The sequence below is a fragment of the Capsicum annuum genome, unplaced genomic scaffold, assembly GCF_002878395.1.
Source record: "Capsicum annuum cultivar UCD-10X-F1 unplaced genomic scaffold, UCD10Xv1.1 ctg44625, whole genome shotgun sequence".
In the NCBI taxonomy this organism is placed as follows: Eukaryota; Viridiplantae; Streptophyta; class Magnoliopsida; order Solanales; family Solanaceae; genus Capsicum; species Capsicum annuum.
In genome coordinates, this window is record NW_025852169.1 from 1,100 (window position 1) to 8,510 (window position 7,411).

Consider the following 7,411-nt stretch of genomic DNA (forward strand, 5'->3'; position numbering starts at 1 on the left):
TTAAGTGGCGACTCTTCTCAAAAAGTCAAAATTTCTCCGTAAAACAATATTCTTGCATTATTTGGCAAGGAGAGGAGGATCTGTTCAAGGCTGTTAGCCTAATTGAATGATATTTGGATCAGCGCATGGATTGTTTCCTGCCATTTGGCTAGGTTTAAAGGACTTATTCAACTGACCATGGTTTTCAGATTGCGTTCCCCCCCCCCCCCTCCCCCGCTTCTTTTGCTCTATTTGTTTTCCTTTATAGTGTCTCATTATTTCTGCCTCCATGTTTCATTCTCGCTTTTCCTTGCTTTCTTTTCTGGTTGGGGTTTTCTGCAATATGTGAGGAACTAGGCTTCATATAGGGTAAAGTTTCTGCATGGCTTAATGAATCTATGTGAACATAAAAGCTCGATACGACTAATAGAATTATCTCTTGTGTTTGAATTAATCTGAATAATTATGCATTACTCGACAGAACAATTATGATGGGTACCGTATGCTATAACTGAGAGTTGAGTAGTTTATGCTTCATGTACAATCCCGCATTTTAAGATTAACCTTTATTCCATCTGTCTATTTGTAACTTTGATGATCGTTGATGATATCTCTAAAAAAGGATAGATAGAACACTCTTAAAATTTAAACCCTGAAACCCTTTCCCAGTGTTGTTTCCTGAATGTGATAATGGATGCTAAATTCTCTTATGTATTCTGTGGGACCACCTTGAGCATGAAGTATAATCTTTCTGATTGCTATTTGTGGCTTATTATGATGAATGATTAGTTACACTAAGTTTAAAGGTCTAATGTAGTGCCTTACACCTTTTCTCTTTATTTCGATGCATGTGAATTTGTTGGAGTCCAAACAAACTCTTTGCATTCCCTAATAGGCCAATAAAGCCTGTTCATTGAGTCGAGCCCGAAAGAGAGTATAAGGTAGCATAGCATACGAATGTGAGTCGTTGAAGGAAGAAGAAAGTAGATCAAAGTTTCATCCTTGAAGCAGCTACGAGATTCAAAAGTCGCATTTATTATTTTGTCCATTTACTTATTGCCGTCTTTATTTATTTATTTATTTTCTTATTTATTCATTTGGGCCTCGAAGTCAAAGTTGTACTTAATACAGGTAAAGCGGGACTCCAGCTAAAGGCTCGAAAACATAGAATTAGGACAGGTGAAAATGGGTCAAAAACCCCCACTAGATTAGGACAGGGTTGACGGTTTGGGCTTAAAAGCCTAAATCACTACTTTCCCGCTTTTCCCCTTTTTCTTTCATTTACTTGTTTGCTTGTCTCTTTGCGAACCTAGTTAAATCCCTAACTAAGTCGCTAAAAAATTGATTTCGCAAAACCCTTTTCCTTAATCAATTACTTTTTCAACAAACCGATCTTCCAAAATTAGTCAAAAGACATTTTCAAACAGTTCGGATAACCGCAAGTTAGCAGACGTTTTAGGTGCCTAACACCTTGCTAAAACATTAATAGGAACCACTTACTCGGAATCTCTAACTTAAAACGATTTTCATGTTTTGAATTGTTTTAAATAACTCTCTAAAGGTTTTTTTACTTCCTTTTCAAACAGAAATGGCAACTCTCAAAAAGTCCAAATTTCTCAGCAAAACAACGAGGATAAACCGTACACAATTAAAGTTTCAAGATGGGGCAGAAGTGATTTGGGATGAAAATCAAATCTATATGTGCGAGCATAGAGGTACTTCAGGTGAATTAGTGGTTTCAATGTAGCGGACGACAAATCAACCACATCAAGGGAACTCAAATCCAAGACCTTAAGAAGTCTCACTTCACTAACCTGAGGAAAGGGATTCCAATTATAAAATCTTCTTCGATTTGTCATTATCAGTGACCTCAAGCGGTAATGGAAAGGCATCCGCGTGTTGAAGCCCAGAGTTGCAAACTTGTTAAGCTCTTCACTGAAACTGAAAACCACTCGACTTCCCTTCTAATCAAAAGGTTGAAATTGGGAATAATGCCCCTTCACTAGTAGCATAATCTTTTCTTCTCCACTCTTCCTCGAGCAAAAGTGAAGCACGACATCATGAATCTGACGGTATTTGACTTTACCATTATATCTTCTCCTTGAAGCCATTACCACATTACTGCTAACAAGATCCATCAAGTAACCTTTAGCTGCCTCTTCCAGTGATCTCCCAGCTTCTCTGTTCTACACGAAGCCTTCCTCGATCCATAGACTTATCAATTTAGACACTGGAATTCTGGCATCTTCGGGAAACATCCCCATATAAAGAAGGCACAGTCTTAAATAATCAGGTAAGTTATCATCACTTAACTTCATAGTTGATAGACCATAACCTTCAGACTCACCGACATAGGAAAGTAGAGGCTTCTTAACCTCATGCCACCAAGACTCTTTCATTTTCTTCTTTTAAATTATACCAGCTACCAAGACAACAACAAAAGGCAGTCCTTTGCATCTTTTTGCAACTGCTAGACTCACATCTTCTAGTTCAGGTGGGAAACCTTCCTGCGGAAATACCTTTTTCTCCAACAATTGACAACTCTCTTCTGGTGTGAGAAATGGAAGGAAATAAGGATCAATATGGTTCATAACATGTGCACCCACTTTCTCAAGTCGAGTTGTTATTACTATCTTGCTTCTATTTCCAACATATGGAAACAAAGCCTTAACTCATCCCATGCCATACAATCCCACGTATCATCCAAGACAATGAGATATCTCTTTCCCATTAGGCTTTTCCTCAACTTGTCAGCAAGTTCACCAACCTCATCTCCCTTGTCCTTAGAACCGGTTACTTGACTGAAAATCTCTTATAATATCCCTCTCCGATTATATCTTTGAGAAACGATGCACCATGCTCTAACATCAAAATGAGAAACAATGATGTTATCATTATACAACTTTCTAGCAATAGTTGTTTTTCCTTGTCCCCCCATCCCGACAATAGGAATGACATCTTGCTCACTTGTCCCTCGAGTCAGATACTGAATTGGTTTTTCTACTGCTATCTCAAAACCCACCATCTCTTCGTTATTCACAGGATTGCTATGTTGAGTCGGCAGATGTTTAGATGGATCTACCACGTGACAGGACTTAAGAGAAAGGTTTTCGGACTATATCTTGTTCACCTCTGCATATATATGCTTGATCTCTTTTATGATTGTAGGAAGTGAGAAAAAAAGATACCAAAGAACATTATGTTGAACAAGAATAGAGTCGATGGCAACTTCAGCTTCATATGCCAGATTAATAGTACTCCTGTGAAGATCTTTAAGAACTTCATGTTGATGGTACACTTTCGCAACATCTCTAAATGTAGATGTCAGAGACGAGAACTCCTTCTGCAGAACACAAATATGAGGCTTCATGATGGAACCTACACTAACTTCAGATTTCAACTGCATCTCATTCAGTTTCCTTAAAAAAGAATCCACAAAGCTCAATCCACCGACCGTAGGAAACCGAGATGGAATGAATTTGAAGGATTTGTAGTACCTCTCTTCCACTTGTGCCTTCAAATTTTCAGTTTTCTCAGAAATCAGTATCGCGCCAAGATTTATCTCCTTAGTATCATCCTTGGTTATAGAGCTCGGGAGAAGCTTTTGAATTGCATATAGTATATCACCCACAATAGCTCCAACCTCTTCCAAGACCTCATTCAACCACTTACCATTAATATCGTGATTTGGTACATTACCGAGAAAAAACAACAAGAACTCTGTTGCCACATCAATATTTCGAGAAGAGACATGATTAGGAAAGCTCTTGAGCTTTTTGTTTCTGAGATACATCAGCAAACACTGGAGATGATGTGGAAAACCTTTTGGTAATTTCTTGTCCTTGAAAGTTCTTGATCTAGTGAACTTTGAAGCCTTGAGTTCACCCAGAAAAATCTTCTTCATTTCCAGCTCCACTAACACAATCAAACATAATAGATAGGGAGGTTAGTCAAGATATCATCTTCATCCTCAGTCTCATGTTTATCATCTTCATCCTCATCCTCACTGTTTTGTGGAGAAATTTTGACTTTTTGAGAAGAGTCACCACTTAGATTTCAAAAGAAATTAAAAAACCTTTAGAGAGTTATTTCAAACGATTCAAAATAGAAAAATCATTTTAAGTTAGAGATTCTAGATAAACGGTTCCTATTAACGTTTTAGGAAGGTGTTAGGCACCTAGAACATCCGCTAACTTGCGGTTATCTGGACTATTTGAAAACATCTTTTGATTAACTTCTGAAAAGATTAATTTGTTGAAATAGTGATTTGATTTAAAAAAAAAAACTTGTATAAAACAGATTTAGGCGACTTAGTAGGTATTTTAACTAAGTCTAAACAAAACTAATAAACAAATAAACACATAAAAGGGGAAGGGAGGAGAAAGTAAAGGATTTAGGTCATTGAGCCCAAATCAATGAGACCTGTCCTAGTCTAGTTAGGCTTCCGACCCATTTCACCTGTCTTAAACTATTTTTCGAGCCTTTGGCTCGAGTCTTGCTCCACCTATATCAATACAACTTTGGCTTCGAGGCCGAAATGAATGAATAAATAAATGACTAAATGAATAAATAAAAAGAAGACAATAATAAAAATTGAGACTTTTCAAGTCTCTTAATGACCTCATCAATGGGTTTTGACCCATTTTCCTTCTTCGTATATTTCTAGCACCCGCACGCCATGTAGTGGACCTCGGGTTTAAACTTCGAACTTGACTCGAAGGGGTGGACCTCATTGGCCCATTACGAAATGCAAGAGGAGAGGAATCCATTTGGACTCGAGACATTTTTTTTGCATGCAAAGAAAAGATAAAGAAGTTAATATACGTTCAAGGTATAAAAGTGACATATTTCAAAGAAAAAAAAATATCAAGAACCAATTTTGAATGACAATGATAAACACACTTGCACAAGAATGAGAGTCAACAAATAAAATGCAAAGCAAAGACACCCACTTACATGCGTCATGTTTTATGTTCATACAAGAATGAATAAAGGTAAAAGGAAGAAGGTCATATTCAATGAATTAATGCAAGAAACAAACAACGTAAGCTTGCAAAAGTAAAGGGAAGAGGCAACAAGGAAAATACTCATGACTTCTAAAATTGAACAAACATAGATAATAATCCATATAACAAAAGAAAATAAAGGTTAACTTTTCAAGCAGGAGAATCTTTAAATTTCAATTAAGGCGACATTAACGAAAATGCATACATCTAAATTACAATCAAAATTTTATGAGAAAAAACTTGTAATGACCTATGATTTATATTTCTAAGACATCGTTGATTATCCTTTGATATTATGAATCAATGAGAGACACGAATCAAGTCTTTACACTCACAAAGAGCACATATAACAATCCAAAGGGCGCAAGAAAATTAGAATAAAGTTTAGCATTTCTAAAAGTAAAATATTGTTTCACAATCATACTATGCATGACTCAAAAATATCTAAATAATTCTATTTAGCCACAAAAATTCGAACTTTATCACCATTTTGACAAATTTGAAAACATTAGAAAAAGAGGAATAAACATCGTGGATAAAAAATAAAGCTAGCACTTCATCTCTTATATGAAGATTTTGGAGATCCCTTAAAATAATTAACAAGTAAATGAAAAATTCTTGATTTAATCAATTACTATTTTTATTAAGGCAAAACAAACAATAGTAACTATTTTTTCAACATAAAAGAAACAACTTTACAGCTAAAACAAACATATCCGCCAACAATAAATTTAAACAAGACACGAGTTTGTCTTTTGAGCAAAGATAAAAACTTTATACATGACAATCAAAGAATAAAGTCAAAAGGCAAAACAATCAATATTAACCATTCTTTTCAACATAAAGAAAATAACTTTACATTCTGAAAACAAACATATCTACCAACAATGAGTTTAAACAAGACATGGGTATGACTTTTCAAGTAAAGATCTAAACTTTATCCAAACTAATCAAAGAATAAAGTCAAAAGAAAAAACAATCAATATTAACTATTCTTTTCAACATAAAGAAAATAATTTTACATGCTAAAAATAAGCATATTCAACAATAATGAGTTTAAACAAGACATGATTATGTTTTTCAAGCAAAGATCTAAACTTTATCCAAAATAATCAAAGAATAAGGTGAAAAGGCAAAACATTCAACATTAACTATTCTTTTCAACATAAAGAAAATAACTTTACATGCCAAAAACAAATATATCCAAGAACAATGAGTTTAAACAAAGCATAAATACATCTTTTAAGCAAAGATTGAAACTTTATCCAAAATAATCAGAGGATAAAGTAAAAAAAAAAAAAGACACATACAACTATTGTTAGCTCATTTTTATATCATGAACATGAAAATAATTAGAATATCGATACCACAACGTCCTAGGGCCTTTAAGGCCATCTACAACATACAATCCCACCTAATATTTAGCCATATTTATTTAATTTTGACCAAATTAGAAATCAATTGACGGATTGCATTACAATTATGGCCAATTTGATTCCAATTATGGCCAAATCTAATAGATGGCTAAATTAAATTGAAATTCAATGCGAGTTAATGCTTCCTTTAATCCGGGCTTCTTGATTTTATAAAATCAAGCACATATTTATCCGAATAAATTATTTTTTGAGAGTAAATTATATTTAAATCAAAACTTTAATTATTTGAATCTCTAAGCCTTGATTAAAATCCAATATTTTACAAAATAAATATTTAAGTAACAAAATTATAAAATCTCGTATAATTGAATACGATACATTATAATCACTACTTAAAATGAAAAAATTATGTACAAATATATTTAATAAATTTTTATTCAGAAAAAATAAATATTTTAATTTTATTAAAAATCAAAGAAACTCAGGATTAAATTTAGTCGTGGAGGGCAAATATTAGGTGTCAACAACTGTAATTTACTATTCCCAATATTTCAATGTTTTTGTGAGGCTGCAGGGCTTCCAACATCATCCTGATTTGTATATTCAAACTCTACACTCAGCTGTCGAAGATGCTTCATTCTTTTCACTACACCTATCAGAGTTCTTTCTCCAATTGCACGGACATGTCCCAAGAATTTAGTGCTTAAGCTATTTCTGAGATCAACAAGGCCTTTTAGTTCATTCCATGTGTCACTTGCCTGACCAGATATGCAGCTTTCTTTTCCTATGATAAAACTTGGCAACGTCCGTAGAGACGTCAGTTGACCAACTCCAGCTGGCATATCTTCTAGGGATGAGCAACCATCAAAATCCAAATGCATGAGACTTGTCAACTGTGAAAGTCCTGGCAGGATATGGGTTAATGAGCAATACCCTTGACATACCAAACGTCGAAGGCTCATCAATCTCCAAATATCTCTTGGTAACTTTTCGAGTTCATAGCAGCGATCCAACTTTTGAACTTGTAGATTATGCAATTTTGTTATGGTA

At 34.4% G+C, this 7,411-nt stretch overlaps 1 pseudogene; it reads right to left on the reverse strand.

Moving 5' to 3' along the window:
• Positions 1 to 542: 542 nt before the first annotated feature.
• On the reverse strand, positions 543 to 7,203 carry LOC124892179 (annotated as a pseudogene).
• Positions 7,204 to 7,411: the final 208 nt, after the last annotated feature.